At 42.9% G+C, this 24,783-nt stretch overlaps 1 protein-coding gene across 1 annotated transcript in view; it reads right to left on the bottom strand.

Moving 5' to 3' along the window:
- The window catches only part of SHOC2 (SHOC2 leucine rich repeat scaffold protein), a 347,624-nt gene extending 323,782 nt beyond the window's left edge, over positions 1-23,842 (bottom strand). Inside the window, exon 1 of the mRNA XM_078643771.1 lies at positions 23,706-23,842. The gene's annotated coding sequence lies outside the window, so the exon portion shown is untranslated. The remainder of the gene's footprint in view (positions 1-23,705) is intronic.
- Between the last annotated feature and the right edge of the window lie 941 nt (positions 23,843-24,783).

The raw sequence follows: 24,783 nt of genomic DNA, 5'->3' as shown, positions 1-24,783 counted from the left end.
TATTCTACACTATGTATAGTCTAGCAGTTTGAGAGATGTACCAGCAATCCTTGGAGTAGCTTTTGCTGAACCCTCTGTGGTCAATAATGTAATTAACCCCTTGTGCTCTGCGCGAATTCTCCCGCTGCGTAGGCGAAATAAGGAGTGGGCGGGATTCGGACAGCCCCCATCTTGTGTACAAAATCCAGGAATCAGAATGAACTTGTAAAGGATTTATTGTCTAGAGCAGTCACACGTCCTTCCAGCTGTCTTGCACCAGTCCTTCTCCCAGGCTCCCAACTGTAAGCTTTGCACAATAACAATTCAATCCTAGAACACTTCAAGTAACCAAGCAATGCTTAAAGGAACACCACAACACTTCCCCAATATTATAGAAAAACAACAAAAATAACAATTACTTCAATAAAAATAAAATACATTAGCTATGACATTAAATAACAAATATACGTTCATTCAAATAACATTTAAAATTTGTTCAATAGCATTTATTAAAAATACATTCACTGACTAAAAATTGTAAGTTCCACATCTTTAAAAAAAAAAAAAAAAAAATTACGTTGAAGTTCGGACTCCAACTATATAATCCTTTAACCACAAGGGAGGTTTCCTGGATCTAGTAAAACCAGATGGAATCAATAGACTTTACACCATCAATCAAGTCAGATGTATTAACCTCATCACCTATAACCGTACTGTCATTCTGGACAACCTCCGATGAATGCAATGAAGAAGAAGCCTCTACACTACTCCCATTAATATTTTCTACCACATTTTGACCAATCTCATTCTCCAAATCATCATCATCATCTAGCCAATGAAAATTTCCTGGAATCCTAGATTGTGGATTAGAATCAATACCCACCGGTTAAGAAGATAAGGCAACACTGCAAATTCAACACTTTACCACTTCTCACTCTAACGGCATTGTTCAACACTTCTACAACCTCCTCTGGCTCAAAAAATTGGCTTTTGCCATTTTTCACCTTAACAGGTTACTTTATACGAACCCATGCGCCAACTTCCAAGTTTACTTCCTTGGCACTACATTTATCATCACAATACTTTTTTACCTTAGCACGGTGATCCATTAGTCTCTCTCGAACCAAGGAAGGGGAAAATTGACAAACAGTAGAGTCATAGCACCAAATAGGATTATACTTAGATCTAGGCTTCCATCCCCTCATCATCACAAAAGGTGAAACACCGGTATGCTCATTACTTGTTACTCTATAAGCCCACACTGCCTTAAAAAGTTGAATCTCCCAATCCATTCTAGACTCACATGTGGATTGAATAACTCACTTAATCACTTGATTAAACCTTTCTACTGCACCGTTTCCACTGGGATTATATAGAGATGTTGTTCTATGACATACCCCAACGTTCTAGAAGTAATGCTTTGCAGCATTCCACAAAAATTGAACACCATTGTCACTTAAGACAGTTCTAGGTAACCCTTCCGACACAAACGTTCTGTCTAAAAACCTCAGTACAGTGGAAGTGTCAATAGTTTCAACCACTTCCACTACAGGCCATTTAGAAACAAGCATTTACAATGCAATGGTCTCTGCAATATTATAGTTAGAGCTGTTGGCATTGCTCTTTAAAAAAAAAAAAATATGTATCCCTACATAAATGGCATTGTCATTTCTATTGGCAATAGCTTAATTGTTTGCATATGCGAGACTTATTGCATTAGCAGAGAGAGAGTGAGGTATTGAAATAGAGAGAGTGAGGTAGTGAGAGAGAGAGTGAGGTAGTGAGATAGTCAAATATAATTTATTCACAATAGGGCAACCTGCATGTCACTCACCTTCGCTTGCACTAATCTACGGCTGTTTACATAGCACCTGCGATAGCACTGAGCGAACTTCTGAGCTCTACAGTATTTTGGTAGACCTGCAAAGTGGATCAGAAAGTGATAATCTGCCTATTAGCAATGCATGTATTCAAGCGGGGGGCAGAACGGGCTAGAACTGTGATCTGGAGCCAGTCAGCAAAATGACCGCCAGCCTCCATCTCCTAGCAACTGAAAACACGCTGGCCTACTGCAGAGGGCACCCTTAGAAGATGCAATTAATGCGGTCTGTGTACCCATCATTCCCCCCAAACTGTGAAATCATTTCCTTCTCGAAATAAGTAAGACCTCGGTCTCTGCTCTTTTTTCCATACTGGGGGCGGTAAATCTCTGGAAGACCCCCAAATCGCTCAAAAACATGCGTTCTTCTGTAAGTAAGGTTGGTTCCTCCCATATAGTGTGGGTGGTGTAAGCTATGGAGCAGAGCGTCAACAAGCGTTACCTCAGCAAGGCTGGGGGCAGGGGACCAGTGAAGTGCCAGGGCAATAAAAGGAGAAAGTGAAGGCCAATCACTAACACGAAGCAGTGGGTCGAGAATGAAGGGCAACGGATGGAGAAGACCTTGTTTGTGTATGGGGGCGGGAGGGCAGAAAATGTGGAATGCAGATAGGAGAGGGAATCAGTGAATGCGTTGGGGCAGTGGACCTAAAGACTGGAAGGTATGTAAAGGCAGGGGACGGGCAGTGAATAGGTAGGGTATGTTAGTGACAATTAATGTTGAACGGAGAACGTGTATGTGGGGGGGCGGGGCGAGAATAGATCCTATGATCGAGAGGGAGCAGTAAATTGAGGAGGTTGTCGTGGAAGGGGGCTAAAGACACAGACAGTGAGTGTTACACGTTGCGGTGGGACCGAAGAAAAGGGAGCGGGTTGGCTTGGATAGATGGTGGCGAACTGGTTGGGTGGGCACTGGGAAGGGCAGTAAATGGGGGTCAGAAGTAAACGAGGAGAGACGAGGGTCAAGTAAAGGAAATGAGCAGTGGCCATGGGGCAGTTAAAGCAAAGAGGCAATAGATGTGAAGTGAATCAATAGACACAGGGACCGTCGGGGAGTGGTTGGGGAGGGGGGGGGGGGGGGGGGGGTCGGGCCGAGGAGGGTGGCATAAAGCAGGTGGAGCAGCAAAGGCGGGTGGAACCCGGGGTGGCAGGCAGGTGATCACAGATCTCTTACCTTGATCCTAGCTCCTATGCCTCGATGCCTCACAGTTTCCGCGGCGTGCCAGTGAGGCCGTGCAGAAGGTGACCAGCAGGAGACCAGACCCTAATCTCCTGAGTGCAATCATACACGGACAGCGGGGCAGAAGGCAAGGAAAACACGAGTGCAATCAGGGGGAAGAATCTATCAATGGAGCAACACTGGCCAACGAAAACAGTTAGCAGGGCAAGCTCGTGCAAGTACCTTTATGGAGGGAAGCGCTCCGCAGATAGGTATATGTTGCACCATGCCTCCGCTTAAACGCACACCTTGCCAAAGCACCTAAGAATAAACGCAAGCACTGATCCCAGGCTACGCATGTGCAAGCTGGCCTTGAGCATCAAATGCAAGGAGGAGCGGACGCACAAAGACACACTATCACCCACGTTGTGCCACAGTGCACCGCCGCCAGGAGAAACGGGTCGCCACAAACGCATAACACTCCTGTCCGTGCCTCATTGTGAACATGTAAATGGGCAGTTATACATTGCTATACGATAACTGCGAGGCAACCTTTGGAATTATGGCAGAAGTAAGACCCATTTTACAAATGATTTGCATAGAATCACAGTATGTTGCACGGCGCTGCTGACTCGAGCCACGATCCTCAGCTCTCGAGTCGGCAACCGCGGGCGCTGGGCCACATCCGCTCTGCTCACTACTGTAAAACAGAGTTCTTTGCCATCGTGGGACACAGTGGAGGCGACAATCGTAAAAGGTCAACCAGTTCATTTAGAACGAATATCTTTCTATCTTATCAGGAATGGTCCTGGCTCGCTGCACTCGCGCATCATTACCCGCAGATTTCAGAGCGCTTTCATAATAACTGGTTGCGCTATATAAAGACTCGGGTATCTGTGCGTTGCATAAACGATAAACGGACAATGTTTCCAATATAACAGTTGTACACTCACACAAGGAGGCGCATACACTGAAAGATGTGGCAGCGAGGCTGTTCCCAGAAACAATGGCGGCCGGAATCACAGTATGTTGCACGGCGCTGCTGACTCGAGCCGGGATCCTCAGCTCTCGAGTCGGCAACCGCGAGCGCTGGGCCACATCCGCCCTGCTCACTACTGTAAAACAGAGTTCTTTGCCAACGTGGGACACAGTGGAGGCGACAATTGTAAAAGGTCAACCAGTGCATTTAGAACGAATATCTTTCTATCTTATCAGGAATGGTCCTGACTCGCGCATCATTACCCGCAGATTTCAGAGCGCTTTCATAATAACCGGTTGTGCTACATAAAGACTCGGGGATCTGTGCGTTGCATAAACGATAAACGGACAATGTTTCCAATGTAACAGTTGTATACTCACACAAGGAGGCGCATACACGGAAAGATGTGGCAGCAAGGCTGTTCCCTGAAACAATGGCGGCCGCAAGCTTCTGAAATTTTTCGGATTCGGGGGTGTGGTTTTGCTGTTTTGAGTGACAGACAACGTCACTGTCTAAAGAACAGCAAAACTTACGCCCCCAAATCCGAAAAAGACGGAGCTAAATCGGAGTGACGCATCTCCCCTCCAATGGCTGGCCTCCGTTTAGGAAGCCAGCCAAAGGAGGAGAGACAGGGCAGGGAGGCGGGTTCCAAAGCGCTACTAAGGGACATTAATTCTCTGACCCCAGACTGCGCAAGCGCAGTCTTTAGGTCCGAGACCTAAAAAGGTCCATTAAAACAATAACATACTTCGGATCGTTACCAATTGGTGCAAACAAATCAATCGCAACAGAATCCCAGGGGCATAAGGGTGGTACATATTCCAACATTGGTGGACGTAAGGTTTTCAAGGTCTTATCAGCTGCAGAACAATTCATACAATTCCATACATATTTTTCAATGGCCTTGTCCACTCCAGGCCACCAAAAGAGATCCCTAACCACACTTTTAGTGCGAACTTTACCAAAGTGTCCATCATGGTACAACTGAATAATAACCTCACGTAAACCAGAAGGAGGGACAATCCTTTCGCCCCTAAAAACAGTATCACTTTCCACACTCAATTGAGATCGAACTTCCCAAAATGGCTTTAAATCTACCTCACTCTTCGAATAGCCCAACCAATTATTGCGAATGCACTCAATTACACGTTCCAAAACTAAATCCTTCTTGCATTCAGACAACCATTCCTCTTAACTAACAGCACACCCACCATCGTCATGAACAAAGGCAATTTTAAAGTCATCATAGTTCTCACCATCGTATTCTTCCATACTAACTGGTAGTCTTGATAAGCAGTCAGCCAAAAGATTATCTTTACCAGGAAGATACACCACTTTATGAATAAAATCCTGCATGTGCATAGATAATCTGGCAATCCTTGCCGAAGCACTCACTGTACTCTCGGTTGTTAAAAGTTTTACTAAAGGTTTGTGATCACAATATATAGTGATAGGCTTCCCCCAAACAAATGCCCTAAAATGATTAAGAGCCCAAACACAGGCTAAGGCCTCCCTCTCAATTGCAGGATACCTGGTCTACGCTGGTGTTAATGTTCTAGATGCAAATGAGATGATCACCTCCTGACCATGGACCTCCTTTTGAAACAAAACCGCTCCCAATCCTTTCCCACTAGCATCAGTATACATATAGCTATCCAAGTTTGGGTCGAAACCTTCAAGAGCATGTACCTTATCAATAATTGAAGTCAATTTAACAAACTCATCTTGACATTCAAGTGACCATACAAATTTAACTTTGCATTTCAATAACTGCCTCATGTTAAAACATTTTGAAGCAAATTAGGAATAAGCCCTAGAAATGATCTTAACTCATCTTTATTACATGGAACAGGTGCTTCCTTGATGGCATTGATTAAAGAAGCCTTGGGTTTGACACCAACCGCACTTATTTCGTGTCGTAAATAAGAAACGTTCTCCGAAGCAAAATTACACTTAGATAACTCTACTGTGAGCCCATTAGACTTAAGAATATCTAACACACACTTAAGAGTTTTATCATGGTCTAATTTATCATTACCAAAACCAAGGAAGTCGTGCTGGAAGAATCTGGTGCCAGCGGTCTAACTGAAAAAGTTAAACATAAGCCTTTGAAAGACCGCGGCAGCAGATGCCAGTCCAAACGGCATCCTTTTAAACTAGAAGCAACCTATAGGAGTAATAAAGGCTGTTAACTTCCTGGACTCCTCCGCTAGGGGTATCTGGGGATAAGCGGAAGATAAATCGACCGTAGAGAAAATCTTACCACCCTTGAGACTGCTCACCATTTTGTTGATTTTTGGTAGCGGAAAACGATCAATCACAATGTTTTCATTCAAGTGGCGAAGGTCAACACAAACAAATGTTGCCGTTGCTACGACGAGCAACGACTAACGGAGAAATCCATTCTGAACCATTGATTGGTTCAATGACATCAGATGCTACTAATTTGTTCAACTCGTTAGTTACCTCCTCTCTCAACAAGATAGGAATATTCCTACATTTGTGGACTTTCGGAGTAGGATTATCTTTCACAACTATGCGATGCTCAACATTTTTTAACTTGCCAAGGGTCTACTAAAAACTTCAGGGAATAATGATAAGGATTCAGCTAATTTTGTACCATCATCAATTACTTTAACTTGATCATCACTACTAGGATCAAGTACAATGTGTAGTTTACCCTGGTCTAACCATCCAAGTACAGGCGGCCCTTTCTTAGCTACATACAACTTAGCCCTGGTAGATCTCCCTCTAAATCTAAATGTAAACCACCTGTAGCCAAGCATATCAATCTTCTCCCCAGAGTATTCTTGAGGATGAAAATCAGATTCAATTAAGGAATGGCCTTCTTTTTGCACAAACTTCTTTACCCATAACTCTTCATTAATAATGGTGTACGGTGACCCAGAGTCTGCGAAAATTGTTATTTCCACACCTCCAATATTTAAAAGGCACTCTGGTTTATTCTTGATCACCTCATCATCAATGTTAAGTACCAATTTCTCAGACAAGTTAAGCACATTACTTGTGTCATTATCATCTGAATTCGTATTACAATCGTCTGAGACTTCTTCAAGAACACATTTGACGCCTGCCTTCTTCCTGTTGCACACCCTCGTGTAATGACCTACGATACAACAATTTGAGCATTTACTTTTCAGAGATGGACACGCTTTGCTGTAGGCCAGATGATCCTTACTGTCACACCTATAACATCTGAGTTTACTACTACCTACGTTCACCTTGTTCCGAGGTCTATACTGCTTTTGAAATCTTTGATCGCTCTGTGTATTAATTTTTGCTACAACAGGTGGAATACTTCCTTTGTCAATTAACTCTTTGGCACACCTGCCAGACAGACATTTTGCCCTTGCGAGCAATGTTAATTATCGCTTCCAAGGAAGAATCGCCATTAATCCATAACCGATCTTGCATAGATTGGTTGTTGGAATGCGTAACTATTTGATCTCAAATAAGATCTAGCAGGTTTCCAAATTTACAATCCATGCCTAATTTCTTCAACTCAGAGACATATTGATCAACAGTTTCTCCTACCGACTGCTTGCGTTGAAAAAAATTGTACCTGATAATCCCAATGCACACCTTTGGAGCGAAATATGCGTCAAGATCTTTTAAAGCTGCAAGAAACACATTAGTATCACCAGCTACAGCAGTTTTAGAAATTTGATTAAATCCTTTAACCCATAAGGTCCAAGAGAATGTAAGAGAATCCGTTTCTTCTGAGCTGGATGCATTTTCCCCGACTCATCAATAGTCTCAATGTAATTCAGGAAATAATCCTTCCATTCACTCCACTTGAGGGTTGTTTCAGTACCAGAAGGCGTGCGGAGTAGAGACCGAAAATTTTTGAGTAGCCATACTAATGTTCCAATCCAAAAATGATAATTGTAGTCAATACTACATTATTATGAAGAGCTTGTACTAACAAACGAGGCAATGATAACAAGAAACAACCTAGATACAGGAAATAAAATTAATTCTTGCAAGACTTGTTGTAGTAATAATGCGAATTGTACACTGCAATAAAGGTGCCTTTATATATTCTTGAAGCGTCTTGACTGAACAGAATTGCAGGAATTTTTTTTTTTAGAATACCTATAATTCTCATGATAATGTTCCGATAACAGAAGTAATGAGAAAACAATTGAATATTCACGAAGCGTCTTGAATGAGCAAAATTGAAAGAAAATAAAAGTACCTTAAATGCTCGCAAGCGGTAACCAAGTGAATCTGAAATTACAATTAGATTCCAAAATGGCGGCACGTATGCGTCGTAAGGTTACGTTCCTTGACCTTACGTAGTGACGCATTACCGTGACACACTCGTGGAGCGAGGAAGCAGAGTTCTACAGTGCGCGCTGGAATGGTTTGAGAAACACGAGAGACGACAGTTGCCTTTCAAGGGTAAACTTCTCGTGATTCCGCTGCTAGGTACAATTATCCATTATTTTCTTTTCTTTCCTCCAAATGAATAAGCTATCGCTTCCCAACACACGTCACTTAAACCACTGTACTCACGATTGCTAAGGTGGCAAGACTGACGCATCAAGAATGCGATCCTCGAACAATACAAGGATGCTTCAAGAAATCCTTTCCTCCGGGCAATCCTTCAGTTGGAAGGTTTTTTTAATGTAGTAGAGTAAAGAAGTATTTGACTCCTAAACTCAGAAAAACACTTCATCATCTTCTTGTAAAAACTCATAAATGTTCAACTTAGATGGTCAGATAGCGCAGGTTCAGCACCAGACTGTCGTCGCCAAATTCTTGTGTACAAAATCCAGGAATCAGAATGAACTTGTAAAGGATTTATTGTCTGGAGCAGTTACACGTCCTTCCAGCTGTCTTTCACCGGTCCGTCTACAAGGCTCCCAACTGTAAGCTTTGCACAACAACAATTCCATCCTAGAACACTTCAAGTAACCAAGCAATGCTTAAAGGAACAACACAACACCCCGGCCGTCCTCCGCACACACCCACGGTCACGTGGTACGGCCGGGGGCCGTCCGCAGCACCGAACGGGTTAAAGGCTTGGGATACATGCGCAACGTAAACTTTGAGCCCACAAGTACTGTCTAAATTGCTCTGTAACCCACACACACGCTAGCATTTCCTTCTCAATAACCGAGTACTTTGCTTCAACAGGTGACAGCAAGCAGGAGGCAAAAGGTGGGGTAACAGCAGATCCTCATCCCTTGCAACTGGCATCAGTAGTTAAAACAAAATGAGCAGATTGGTCAAAACCCTGTAAAGGTACGACAGTGCAAATATCATTTTAGATTTTTGGGAAATCAGTTTAGAATTCCTCATCCCACTTGAATGCAATATGTTCTTTCAATAATTGTTTCATGTTGAAAGCCTTCTTGACAAACTTTGACGAATATCGAATAAAACTCCGATAACCCAAGAAATAACCTTATTTCCCTACAAGTAGGAGAAGGGGCATCTATGATGGATTCAACAATCTCCTTCTTAGGTGAAATATCTGCAACGCCAACTTCATGGCTCGGGTAAGTAACTGATTTCTCAATCTTACATTTCTTCGACTCTGCTGTCAAACAATTCCTCATCAGTATTTCTATCACCTGCCACAATGTACTATCGAGTTATTTGCTTGTGCCTATCACCAAGATGTCATCCTGAAAACATGACTCCTTTTATCCCTTTTTTTTCATTAAGGAGAGCAAGCAGCAACCAACCTATCACCACCAGCGTTTCTCCAACTGTCACAGCTAAACGTTCTCATGCTAAGCCAACATTCTAACCATTGTGCTACCCTGGTAACATGTCATAATGCGAGGGCATCCTAGATAATACAGTCTGTATATGAGGGCTCCTCAAAGGTTGAAGTGTTCTGTGATGTGTAATTTGAATGGGAGATGCTCCGTAGCTAATGGAGGAGTCTGTGGAGGAGGTGCAACTGACAGGGTCCTTGAATATGATGGCAACTGCACATTCAGGCTTGTACGCACGGTCCTGCCCAGTGATACTCCCAAAATGTGTTATTTTCTCAGTAGGAACCAGAAGTGGCAGCTCTCAGCCAGAATTTGATTATAATGTTTGAGTGTAAAACATACTTATGATGCAGTGTGATCGATAAATCAGAGTGCCCATTTTTCATTAACAAAAACTACAATAACTAGTTGGAGATGACGGGTTTGAAAAGATAACAGGTTTGGAATCAGGCCATAATGTGATAGCACAATAGACGATAACCAAAAGGTCTCTGTGAAACAGGGGTAACTAATGTTGGTCCACAAGTGAATGGTACATGCCAGATTTTCATTAGATTCACTTTCATACAACAAATCTAAATCGGAATCATTTTGCTACTTTGTGCTACTTTATGCTTAGCGTGAAAATATCTCCTCCTCCACAACACCACATGTATTCAGTTGGGATGTATTTGTTACCTTTATAAACCTGCAATTATCCAAACCAATGTTATGCATCTCCAGAATGTTATAGCCCTTCACTGCTTTTTTGTTATCTCACAGAACTAGGTTAGCGCACATTCATGCCCTGGTTTTGTAGATACTGTCAAAATGAATAGTCTGTTTTCTGATTATATGGTTTGTGTCATCCGCCACGCGGGTGTGGTCAATATGCTGTTTTGTTTGGTTGCATGTGTGTTAGAATGGTTAGTACTGCTTGATGGGGGGATATATTTATCTATCTTCGGAGACCTTAAACTCTGGTGTGTGCCACCTGGATCCTGCAAACCACACTAACCTTGGGGTTATTTTGTTTAGGGGTGGGCAGAACTCACAAAGTTTCCGTGGAGTTACATGAATACCCCGTGAGATTCCACGGAGATCCCAGAACATGTGTAAATCGGCACGTCGCACTACTTGTGCTGATTTTTTGCACCGGGAGCTTGTTCTGTGCTGGAAAAATCAGTGCGATTGGCACCACACAATGCACCAGGAAGCGCTGCTTCTCGAGTTGGTTTTGCTGCCACCTGAGTAGATTTTCTACTCGAGTATCAGCTTTCTCACCACGAAAGGTCGTGACCACCCACGTACAGAAAATCTCACTGTGTAGCCAGCCACTGCTCGAAAATTACATTAAGAGATGCAGATTCTCGCTCTTACCCGCTAAATTACCACTGGCAAACCGTGCATGAGAAAAACTTCCGCCACAGGGCGGTTGTCAGAATTTGGTCAGAACATCATGTTACATGTGTAACACAAAGTGACTAAAAGTTCGCCGGCATAGAAGAATTTTTTACCCACCCCTAGTGTTGTGCGTTGCCACGGAGTGGTACCTTGGTTTATGAAGAGTGGAGTTATGGTGCGAGCTCAGCAAGATCGAAACAGGAGTCTGAGCCTTGTTGAACAGGTGCATTTCCAAAGTGTTTTGATAGGAGTTGCAGTTATTGTTATGGGTGGTACTGTTTTGCGTTCTATTACACTTAACTACATGGGTATTTGAGCTGTGCTGGATGTGTGCCCAGTGTTCTATCAAATTTGTTATTTCGGATTTGTATTTTCTAAGGGGAAAGTGCTGTTCTGCACAGAGACATCCAAGAAGCTGTGAAAATGCAGGAATGCGTGAATACCAGATTCTGTATGTGGCCTGGAGCCCATAGGTTTGAATATGAGCAGGTCTAGCCAGGTCTTACATGGTAAATAAAATGAGTTCCAAAGAGTTGGATAACAGACACCTGTTATTCAGTTTCAAGATGCTCCAAGGGGTAAAAGTATGCTTTACAAATTCTAATATTGTTTTAAGTATGACTCTGCACTCATAATTATAGTCTAGTCCACTGTGCACTTTTGTGAGTGTTGTCTATGGTGATGCATGCAGGTGGGAGCTCATCAACAGTCCACAAGTCTGAAAATCACCTGTGGGCTTTGATTAATCCTTAAGTCTTCATAACCTTTTTCCACAAGACGTATCCAGGACAAATTTGGGAATTCTAGTGGTACCCAGAGCGTGTAGAATGCCCCGGAGAATGCAGCAATGTTTTGGGGTTTATTTGGGAAACAGGAAAAATGTGCTGTGCAAGAAAGTGTTTGTTTTTGTTTTTAAGAAAGGCATCAAGAAAAGGTTTTCTACGCTAAGATCACCATCCTCCACATTTAAGGAATAGGCAGTTGCCCCAAAAATTATTTTTAAAAACTCACTTTATTGTAATTTATCAAAGTAGCAATCAATATTTCACACTTTTGCAGTTTATAACTACTTACAGATTGAGAGAGAAAAGAGTTATGTAACCCATGGTTGGATCCAAAAAGTTTTTATTTCTGGAAAGTGGACAAAAACTTTTAATTCAGCAAGGGGCCATTAGTGTAGATTGATCATGGTTTACCCAAACAAACTAATTGTTGGAATCAAAACTAATGAAAGTAGATACGAAAAAAAACAAAATATGTACAATGTTTTCATCTGTATTTTTTGTCCCGAAGGCAGTATATTTTTACATCCATCAGACTTCTGGCTTCAGGTATTTGTAGTGTTTGTTGGTTGTCCAAAAATAGGCAACACCTACAGACATGGGGATTAATATTTGCCATCGTGTACCTACCATGAATCAATTTATATTGAAACTTTAATGAATGAAATATGGATTGAAGGAAACCTATGAAATTTTGAAATGATCTAAAGATTATGAGTTTAGGAATAGAGGTGATTGGCAAAACTTAGAATTTGCCGTTTCCCCCACAATATCACGTGATTCAGTAGGCATTTTGTAAAATGTGTTCTTTCTTCCACACCGACTTTTAGAACAAAAACAAGGCAAGCCATTTAATTAAAATTAACGAATGTCCAAAATTACCATACATTTTCCAGATAAACAATATCCCACTTGCGAGACTGTTACCCACAACAGGAAACAAAATTTGGACCTTGTTAAGTCAATGTGGTGTTACTGAGGTTTCAAATGGTTATCGTTTTTGTTTGCTACCAAGACATGGGTTCTTTACACCTCCTTATGAGCAGGAGTATTTCAATTGAGAGAAGTGATGGAATGCAGGGTACTACTATGTGGGGCACAGTCAGTGCACCTCCTGACAGGTTTTTATCCCCTCTGCACACAAGTCCGTAATATAGCACAGGAGCAAAAGCAAAATACACTTCAATATAAGGATTGAGCACAAATAAAAGTTACACTCCCAGGGCACTTTCTGTAATATGACCCCCTCGTGTCTAGTATGCGTTCTGGCCCCTGGAGGGAACATCAGAAGTAAATCTGGTGTGCAGAAAGCTGTCACGCTTGGGGGATGCAGGCTGATGCCAAGTCAGGCTGACACCCACAAAAATATTTATCTTTTTCTTAAGAATCTGCCCATATTGTCTTGAACTTGATTTCCCGGGCAGGGTGGAAAGACTTACTTGGATTTAGGAATTGGGCCAGATACCATAATCGGATGGCACCATCACATCCTTATACCTGGTATCTACTCACCTTTGTGCTCTCCTAAGAAGGGCAGATTGGGAGTAAATCCCACAATCTGCTCCTCCTGGGGGGCCAGAAAGGCGGTTGAGACACTTTGGTGTAGAATGGGATGGGGTTCGATATCATGATGCGTTAGCCTCCAAAAGTTGGGACTTTTGGGGAGTGGGGGGGGGGGGGGCCATGCCTATTGGCTTGTGTGGATTTCCCGCTTGGGGCGATCCTCCTGTGTCAATCCCTGAGCAGGGATACAGTAGGGAGAGCGAACCGTTGGGAAAGGAGACAGTCTCCCCTATCAACTGCACCTCTTCTGTGGTGCTCAATGCTGGAAGAGGGGGCTGGGATATGCCCTCGAGCACCAATAACACAGGGAAAAGTAAGAGCATCAAGGATCCAGCTGCTTTAAAATAAAAAAAAAAATCTTTCTAACCAGCCTTTGGTTAGAAAGGCAACAAACATCTGTCATATTTCAAAGGAGAACATATCCAAAATATTGCTTTTTTGTGACCATCAGAAGATCTTTCAGAAGCACTACTGAGAGAGGGGCTTTAACTCCAGCCAAATAGCATTTCTCTAGAGTACAGATTTTCATTTGACGGAAGTTATTTATTTATTTATTTAAAATGTTATATAGCGCGCAGTTACCCTTGGGCATCCCAGCGCTTTTCCAGACAACATCCGATGGTACCGAGGGACAGATTAGCGCACTACGCGGGAAACAAAAAGGTTTTAAGACCTTTGCGAAAACGCAGTGTGCACGACTCGGCGCGTAATTTTAGAGGAAGCGAGTTCCACAGCTTTGCCGTGTTAAATGAGAATCTTCTCCCACCCGTACGGGCCTTTTTGACTCTAGGGACTAGCAAGAGATGTTTCCGATCAGATCGCAGCGTTCTACTTGCTTTGTATGGAATAACTACGTTTTTTCAGATGAGGGGGCCTTTCCCTGAGAGGATTTTATGGGCAGTGCAGAGTGCCTTAAAAGTCACTCTCTCCCGCACTGGGAGCCAATGCAGCGCCTTCAATGCCGGTTTCGCTGATTGCGTCCTCGGGACATCCATAAGCAGCCTTGCCGCTGCATTTTGGACCTGCTGAAGGGTCTTGAAGGTGGATTCAGGGGCGCCCAAAAAAATGGCGTTGCTATAATCAAGTCTAGATGTTATAAGACCCTGAATCAACAGCTTCCTCGATGTTACCGGTAGGAGAGGGAAGATTTTTCGAGCCGACCGAAGCAGGGCATAACACACTCCTGCGGTTTTCTTGGCTTGGGTGCGAAATGACAAGTCTGGTTCTAGCCAGACTCCCAGGCTCTTAATCACTTCTTTGGGGACCGGGAGGTCACCCATGCATCTCGGCCAGCTAATCGAAGGGAAAAGAGGAGTTTTACTCCCAAGCAGCAATATTTCCGTCTTCGAACCGTTCAACTTGAGGGAAGATTCCTCCATCCAAGTATGAACGTCCGACAGGCAGGAGTTCAAGGTGTCCGGGTTGTCAGTTATATGTTATATGCTTCTGCTCAAAATATTTTCTATGTCACTTTTGCCTTGTGGGAAAGCTTATGCTCAATACAGCATTACTGAAAAAGGTATAGTGACAAGCCACTGATTGACGCAATAGGATGAATCTTTTTATTATAAAAAGTTACGAAGACAACAGGCCAGAGTTATTTGCGGAGAAATCATATGTTCAAACCAATAGACCTTTTAAAAGTGAGTGGTCGTTACGCTGTGTTTAACCTTATAGGCATGCATTTTGCTATAAGAATCTCCAAGGAGTACCATAGCTGGCAAGGACTTTGGTGCTGGTTATTTTCTGTGACAAGGCCTCAGGGCTTTAGCTCTGCATTTTGAGAATTTTGATGACGACATTTCAGGAAGGTTGCATATTGTAATGACAACTATAATTTTGTAAATAGGCGTCATTTTATAGTTACTGAACGAATAGCTCTGACATCGCCCAAATGACTTTTCAGTATATATTTTGATTGGGCAAAAGTGTGCTTTCACAGTATAGAACAAGCAGCTACCTTATGATGGAGAGGGATAGCGTGATTATTAAATGCAGTGTTAATTATCTCTCAGCAATGGGCAACAAAGAGCTCACACCCAGTCAAGCATATGCCTTACTGTGAAAATCTGCCACATAGTGTGTATTTCAAAGAGCTCTAAGGCCGCCCCTTCATGCAGCAACCAACAGGACTACATATCCCATAAGCCCCCACTCCATCACATCCAAACTCCTGAACTGGCCCAAACGGCAGTTAATAGGCATTGAAAATGTACATTGTAAGTTCAAATTGACGTCTAAACCATAGCCTGCACGATGAAACCGGCAGTCGGAAAGTTCAATGCCTTACGAGAAAATAGTCAAACAAACAAGGTTTCACCATTGTACTTTAGGCCCCCGAGATTGATTTTCATTGTATAAACCAATGTGAGCTGAAACACATCCTTATACTGCAGGTATCACATAGTCTCCATTAGGACTGCACCACGCAGTCTATGAAAGTTAATCACTGTGCAGGGTAAGAAAGAACATTGCCTAAAAAATCCACATGCAAAGCAGACCTCACCATATCAGCGTTGGCTAAGATGGTGTCCAGTCACCAGGTATCCACCGGATCAAAGCGCGAGGCATTACGGGTTAGGGGAAAGCAAAGACCATGCGCTGAATGCCACAGAGACCTCCTCGCGTCGAGATCTCCACCTCCTACTCCGCAATCATCCATTGTTCCTCTTACCTGCGGAATCCCTGGGGGCTAATCAGAAATGCGCTACCATGCCACATACTCCAAACTGCGGTCAGCTGAGAAGCCCAAGAACGACTGGTGGTGCGTGAACAGTGCCGACCGCCGGCCTTGATGAAATATCCAAACACATCCCTGCTCCATACGAAGAGGACACGCACACAGAGAATGCGGAGTTCAAATGCATTGCGGTGGGAGCGCACGAGACGCAGTCGCCGTGAGCGTGCACATCAGCTGTCCCGGCGTAAGCTCCGAGTCTGTGTGCACGCACGAGTAAGAACAAAACTGAAACGATGATACAAACAAACTAACGTCAACTCTTCACAAGGCGCGTGTCGTAATCTCATTCTGCCATGCTGTCCACGGTAGAAGCTCACGCGTGCGCCCATCTCTTGTCTCCACTTTGGCTCGTTGTTAAGCTGAGCTGACTATGGTTCTCGCAGCAAGAACGCGCTTCGCGCGCTTTCGAGTGAGACCTAAAAAGGATTTTGATACACTTTTTGCCTTGTGGGGAAGCTTATGCTCAATACAGTAGGACTGTGTTTGTGATAAGGTACTGGTCAAGCTATATGCCTGAACTGATTATTATGGAAATTTAGAGTAGTGACAGTAGACCTAAATTATTTACTGGGAAACATATGTTAAAGCCAGATGGCATTTAAGGGTGGATTGCCATTACTGTGTGCTAATGATTGAAGTCATTCTTTTAAAACCAATCTCACAGGTACTGTAGTACGCAAGGACATGGTGTTGGTTACTTCCTTTGACAAACGCTGGCGATAAGTGATCTTGACTGTGGTACTTCTCGCTCGACCTCTTTCGGAGGGCCTGGCAGGTGTAGCGGTCTCAAACATACAAAAGGGTATTGGATACTGTTTGGAACGTGTCCAAACCAATCGAGCTGGGAAGCACTCCAATGCATTGTGTTTCATCCACTATGCCACTCTAGACAGAGGCCCACTTTATGCAAGTCAGTGCTCTCCCTGTCACTCATCGGAACAATCTACAACATACTGCAATGCAAGGCTCCCTCCAGAGGGGACCAACCCTCCACAATCGACCCATGGGAATTGAATATGTCAAATACAATTTTAAGGGTTTGAGCTTGGGCCACCCCTCGCCCCCGGGCATGACTGGAAAGGGGAGAGTCTCACCTTTACATTGGTGGCCCGGAATCTGGGGATCACGGTTCGATCCCCGGCACCGGGGGCAGATTAGCCCAGCACCATGTGACTCTGAGCAATAGCTTACTTAATCTTCCCGACGGCCCCCAGCGCCTAGAGACCCTTACGGGTGATTGTGCGCTTTACAAATGTGGATTATTATTATTATTATTATAGAGCCAGTGGTAGTGTAGAACAATCAAGAGTGCATAAAAGGTGTCAAGAGTGCATAAAAGGTGTCAAGCAAAGCACAGCAATGGTGCTCACTTGGCTCCCCAACAGTCCAGCATCCTAATTACTCCTTTTAATGGAGATGATAGATTTACTAATCCCAAATAGTTATGGACAAAGAATAACCTCGGGCGCCGGTTTGTAAAAGGTTTGGAATAAAGTCAGTGCTGAGCCTTACAACTAATTGTTAGCTATGAAATTCTCAGACAGCAAGTACAAGTGCTCACAACGATTCAAGAACTTCTGAAGAAATAGTTTGGGGTCAGTTGGCAGACGTGCCCAAGCCTATGTGTTTACTGGACTATAACAAGTACATGGGTGAAATAGCAAAAACTGACCATCCACTCCTGCCATATGATGTGAACCGTAAAACTCACAAACAGTGCAAAACGCTGCATATCCACATAAGCCATATGAATTTGTTGTCTACAGCCAGCCTTCCAATGGAAGACCAATGTCGTTCCTTAACTGCATCATCAGTTATCAATAATATCACTTCTGCAGAAGCAATAACCTCTACATCTATTGCAGAGGACTTTGCGAAGAGACAGGGTCGACTTTTTGCAGAACACATTCCTCAACAGGGAAGAACAAACAACCATAGCGAATATGCAGAGTTCATACTGAGCAAAAAATGAGGCAGGTGACTCCTTACTACAGTCCTCAGGGGCCACCTAAGCCAGGCCTGAGCCTTGTAACTTACTTCATTTTATACCACATAAAAGGTGAAGTTCTCGGAACTGACGGAAGTGGAACAGTCAGTTCAAGAATTAGAACGCGACTTAAAATTGCCAAGCATTGATACATACCTTCTAGGGCCCATCACTTGATTTGCTTATGCAGCCTTCAAAATTGTTCCATCTAAATTGGTAAAGTGTTTGAATAGTTCTCACTCAATTAATAGCCATAATCCATACCTTTATTCTTGATCATTTAGATCCGAGTCACTGCGTTTTTGCAGGCTCAAATAAATGGGTACATATTGGTCATACTTTTGGATTGATTGCTGTTTTCATGTGGCTAAGGGCTTTATTTAGAGAGTGGCGGACCACAAAATGGAAGACATTTCATCCACTGTATTACAAGTAAATTATAGTCAATGGCACCGAGCATACGGGATAAGCATACACCACATTTTGATGGAGTAACCTGCCTGCCAAACTCTTAACGTATTTCTAGAAATACTTTTAAGGGAATTTTGGAGAGTCTTCCTCAGGATTTTTACCATTGTTTTGAAATATAGATGTACTCACATTGTCTGGGCAGTGGTTCAGAAAAATGTTCTCTGTAGCCGTCAACTTATTACCACACAGTGGAAGAAGTTGGATTTTGGCAATAGTTAACTGGACTTTTGCCAGTCACATTGCCAGCCTGAAGCCAGAGGAAGGCTTCTGCCAAAAACACTCCCAAGCACAGCAATTGCACTATACGCGCAAGAACGAGAAGTCCTCCTGAACATTTTCAAACGGAGGCAGCCTGGTTAGGTTTTCAGAGCAAGAGAGAGAAATGAACACAATTATGGGAGATTCTGTTAGGAAATCTACCACTGTACGTGTCTGGGAGTCTGCCTTCCAACACAACTATTGTATAGTCAACAGATTTGGAGAGTATGCCACTAGTTGAATTTCATTATCTGCAAATCTCATGTTGCCCTACTCGCACGTTGCCCAACTACAATTATACCAGGTACGTATGTACATTGTTTCTGTAGGGGAGAAGAAAAATATGGCACTTCAATGATGAATTCACACGGGGTATAGCTAGAGTATTTGGGTCCCGGGTCTGCCGGCATCTAATGGAACCTTCCACCGCAAGATATTTTTGAAAAGCAAGCACTGTATCTCCAGTGTGTTGTGCTATGCATGAATTCATACTTGTTTTTATATCGAGGTTGCACTGCAAGTATAAAAGGTAACAGTGAAAAAAATTAAATCCCACACATTTGTGAGACATAAAAAAAAAAATCGGGGAATGGCAAACTTGCATTTTCATTGTCCTCCTGGTTAAAATGCTGAGGAGAATGGGTCTACATCCAGAAACAAGAACAGGACAAACCACTGACCATGAGAAGATCACACTGATAGTATATTGACTTCCAGTGGCCAATGTTTATTTTGACAGACATGGAAATGAATGTATGGGAAAATGAGAGAGAAATGGATAAAATAACTGAGGGATGGGGTAGTATCCATCTATTTTGTAAAGAGGGGAACTAGAATATTGTTAGCAAATAAAGCCTTAACATACTGAAGAATATAGGTTGGTAGAAAAAAAAACTCTAGAAAAGGGGAAGCAAGAAAATGAAGAAAAATCATATAGGGGCCATGTAGTATAACAAATAAGGGATGTATCCTCATATGCAATTAGAATTCTGCAAGTCAATTCTGGGTCCTGTAACCCTATAGAGGCACTCAGTCAGAAGACCTGTGCATGGCTACAGTAACCGAACTACTTGGAGATTTGCAACATTTTTCTGACTTACAGTTGGAGTGGTTCATCCTGTGTTTAGTCATCAACTGAGTAAAACGAAGTATAGGGGGTAAACGGTATCAGACAAGAAAGGATCCTTCTGCTAGATTGAACGTGTAATACTAAAATGAGACAATTGCTGCTTTTGTGATATTTAGGGGTGTAAGCTAGATTTCCATTTCTTTGGTTTGAATTGCATCTCAATATGGTAAAGTTAGGAAGCAACATTTCTTTCAAGGATCTCTAAAGGCGATTGGAGACCTGCGACCACGACGTGTCAAGAGAGGGTTGTTACATTATAGCTGATTCGTAGACCACAACTTTCGTAATCTATTACCTAAACAACTGGTGAATTTGTAAGCAACTGCTCAGGCAATGAAAGGCAATTACTACCAAATCCAGGGATCGCAGGCTATTACAGTATAATACACATTAAGACTTGCATTTATTTTTCTCTGGTGAGATATACTAATGTGGAAGTTGTAAACAGCCCAGTAGACTCCACTCTAAGAAGAAATAAACATCTTATCTAAAGCAAATGTTAACAACTTATTTCACAAGCCCTTTTCTTAGTACATGAAGAACTGAGAAGACAGCAAAATACCAACGTGCTTTCAAAATTACAGCACTACAACAAAATCTGCGACTATGTGAAATTCTCACATGAAAGATATGAATCATGCAAAGCTATTGATTATAAAAAAAAAAAGAAAACCGTAGCCCTCTTGTACACAGCGGCAAGAAATGAAGGGCTTACTCTGGGGTTGTATGGTAAACAAAGTCAAATAACTATTAAACTTGGCAAAGCTCAACGAGGAAACGTGGCAGGTTGACAATTGTCCCATAGCTCGTAGAGCCTTGCTCCCAATATTTCAGACCGTGTAAATAAACTGCATCTTGCTTTCAATTCGTTTCTCCCCTCTGACCCCATAAAGAGACATTTACCGTGCAAATAACTACAAAATCTTAAACTGGAAGAATTGTTATTACTCTAGGTAAAATTCCACTCACATGCTCTGTTATTAGTCTGTTTCTACAGCTGGATTAGCGCTTCAATGACGATGCCATGAAACATCTTATATTACATCTGTAGGTAAAATCTGCTCAAGCTTACTCGTGGGGCACTTGTCACAGAAACGTGTTGAATGAACACACCAACACAATCAATACTTCTGGAATCAATCATCTATTAAAGTTTAGTGGTTGTTGCCAAGTCCCCTTGAACCTGCAAAGCACAGATCATGGTACTAGAGAATCTCCCAAATTAGTTACAAAATGTCCAGCATAAATAAAACTTAAGATGAGCTGACAAGCACAATAGCCCCCCATAATAACTATAATGCTTCGATAAAGAATAAAGCTCGTGTTGAATGGAAAAAAGGGAGATAAGCTCAAGACTGAGGACCTCAACTGGAGATTCAATGAAAGCTAAAAAGTACCGCCTTATTTAGGAAATATTGTACATGCATTTACAGCTTCCTCGTGGACAGTGGGGTGGTCATGGTTTGGAAAGTCATTTTCTAATGTCTTCATTACAAACAGTCGTTTTTACTTTCCTAGTTTGACCCTATACAATGGCTATATTTTTTGGGGGGAGACCTATACTAAATTTGACATGCTGCACAAGAGTGTGGAGATTTGCACCAACAGACTGTACGCTATCATATCAGGTCAACGCGATTCAAGAAATAGCCAACCAATTCACAATTACCACTCAAGATTGATAACGTGTGACATACTGCGGTAGAAAAAAGTTTCATTTTAGAGAGTCCTGAGGAAGCCTTTGTATCCTTATCACTGGTACAAACTTTAAAGAACTACATTTATACTATACTGTTCCGACCAGTCTTCATTTTTGCTTTCAAAGATAAATAGCTACAACATGGAAGTACATGTGGTATGCATGGCTGTACCGCTGAAAACTTCTGGACTAAGCACTGTGACTTGGAACAAAGCTATTGAACAATCAAAGATGCAACTCCGGCTATGCTCACTTCTTACAGAAACCCCAGCTCGATGTCCTGTAGCAAGTCAGGAAGTTACCTCACAAGTGTAGGTCTTCCAAAAAAGGAGTCTTGCTTTGTCTGTCACCACCTGCTACTTTCACCTAGATCGGTGCCTCATCACACTCTTCCCCACCCCCTTTAAAAGAAAATTCATAACAGTTGGTACTACGGCAAAAACCCTTGTTATAGATTAGATACCCTGTTACTGTTTGCTAAAGGGGATATGTAGTAAGAATTAATAACTTAGATATGAGTAGAAGGTCTAAGTTGTGTGTCTGTCTACTCAGGTCAAAGCGGAGTAGTAAGTAACGCTCAAAGAAAAAGGCACTTCTCCTTAATAAACTTAGTGGTATTCCTCTGCCCCTTTGCCTCATTTTCATGACCATCCTTTCGTCTGTGCTTTTTCTTCCAACAGGCAACATTTAAAATGTGGGTAGAGAATCAAAAATACTCCTCAACGGTTTTACAACCTTACTTTGTAAGACACAAAGCTGAACATTGCAATACTTTAGATGCTGAATACGTATTGTGAAAAACTTGACACTGAAGAGGAATTAATGTAAAAAATTCAGCTTGTAAGACACTCCAGCATAAGGGCAAATATGTAATTTATTTCAGGGATTTGGCATGTGATACATTGACTGAAAGGGTACCGACTGTTACGTTATTCTGGATAAAAAGCAACATGTTTTCATCAAAGGGGGTGAATCAGAGTAATTAGACTAAAAAAACTACTCTTGACCCAGGCACTGCGTTGGCACTAGACGGTCATCACCACCACCACAGGTGCACAACAGCAATGCAGCTCAAGCCATGCATGGCCTTCAAACACACACTGGAAGAAAACCTCTGTGTGCAAAGTCGATCATTTTTGTGCCTGTGTGAGGAGGTTTGCACGAACAACTTTCTTCCTAACCAGGCTAACTCACCCGGTTTTCTCAGTATTTTGACTCAATTTTTAAATTGTCAGCTTGTCCTTCCGCATGCAACTGGTGGGCTAAAGTGGTAGTAGACACGGTAAAAGTCCGCCCCAGAGACCAAGACCTCCATCCCCATATTGCTTGGGAGAACGAGAGAAGCAGAACTAATGAAAGACAACTAACAACTACGGAGCTACCTCGTAACCCCGGTGTGCATGATCATTGTAACTCACGACCCAAGGCAGCTCCAGACCCATCTCTAAGACCCCACATCAATGAGGATAATACATCTTCACCACCATTACCGCGAATCGTTCCCCAACTGGTGCATCACGTCCAAGCAACATGTACCGTAAAATGGGTTCTAACACTTCAGACATAGTGCCTTGGTTCACCACGGGTGTGACATTCCAGGCCCAACCATGGTAGACAAGTGCACGATCAGTTATGTCTCAGAACGGGTGCAAGGGCTTCAGTCTACGCCCGTTCACCAACCTCCCTTTGCCACCCTACTTTCGACTCAAGCTGTCAGCAAAGGTTATCCTATACAACAGATGTACTCGCGCCAGAGCCCTAAGGATAAGACACCCCCACCCTTGCTGTCTGACTGCAGGCCCAGGACTGGCGCTGACACCCCAAACACTCAGACAAACAGAGAGGTTGGAGATGCTGTGGTCGCAGACAGAGCTACCCCTCCATCCCCGTCTTTCCTCTCCTGCTGCCCCCGCGCAGCGCCGAAGCAGGAGCCTGCTCTGGACTCACCTCTCAGAGCTCGGTCTCCGCCACCATCCTCCTTCCTCCTCCTACACCGCCTCTTCCCTTCTGGAGCTGGCAGCACCCAGCGCCGCCCCGGGCCCGCCCCTCACTGCGCAGCCACAGCAACGTCACGTCTCAGAGGCTGATGTAAACGCGCTTGCACTCTACGGTCTAACACAGACGGCCAGTAGACATAGAAAATGGACAATTTTTCACAGGATTTTGCCCCCTCCCTCTTAGCGAAAGACCTAGATGAAGGACTATCGGAAGAGCAACAACACGAAAGCAGGACGACTACAAGTAATTTCTCCTGGCATAACGGTCTATTACAGAACTAGAGTGCTATTGAAAATCTAAGAATGTCGCTACGGTGGGCGCCATGCTGCTGTATGAACATCTCTGGTTTAGTCTTCCGTCCATTGGAGAATCAAAGACGGTTTTAAAAACAGTGTGTATCCTTTCTGGGTTAGCTATTACAATTACCTAGTTTTAAGCTACAATAAAATAACTGGTGTCTTCTTCACGTTTGATATTATATGTCCTGTTATACTTTGACTTGAAACTTTTCAGAAGTTGTTTGGCTCATTTTGAGAAAGCCCTCTAAAATTCCACTGAAATATATGTATTGTTATGTTAGGAATTTGAAAGAGCGGAGCATTCCCACGCTCTGGCTGAGGATGGCAACTGGAACACTGAGCGTGTACCTCAGACAGACACCCAGAAACAACATAAACATTCAATTGCATGTACAGCTACCAAGTTTTCAGTCTGCCAACGTGTGGCATTTCCATGTTTTCGGTGTGCTTATGTGTAACACTTTGAGTGACAGTTTGTTGAAATAGAACAAAGCAGTTCCAACCATGTAACAAGATAAACATTATGACTTAGACACCAAACCCACAATTCAGAGTGACCTCAGCTGCTGGTGAAAGTAATCAGACAGTAACATAAAACATGGGACGGCTTTGAAATTACTCAATGCATGGGGCTTACCACTTCCCCTTCATATTTCTTCCTCACTGTCACTCCCTCTCTGTTTCGCTCTCAGACTTTCAAATATCGCAAATTGTTCTGTTTATTTGCA

The sequence above is a fragment of the Lissotriton helveticus genome, chromosome 5_1 (genome assembly GCF_964261635.1).
Source record: "Lissotriton helveticus chromosome 5_1, aLisHel1.1, whole genome shotgun sequence".
Lineage (NCBI taxonomy): Eukaryota > Metazoa > Chordata > Amphibia > Caudata > Salamandridae > Lissotriton > Lissotriton helveticus.
This window is presented reverse-complemented; position numbering and strand designations above follow the sequence as displayed.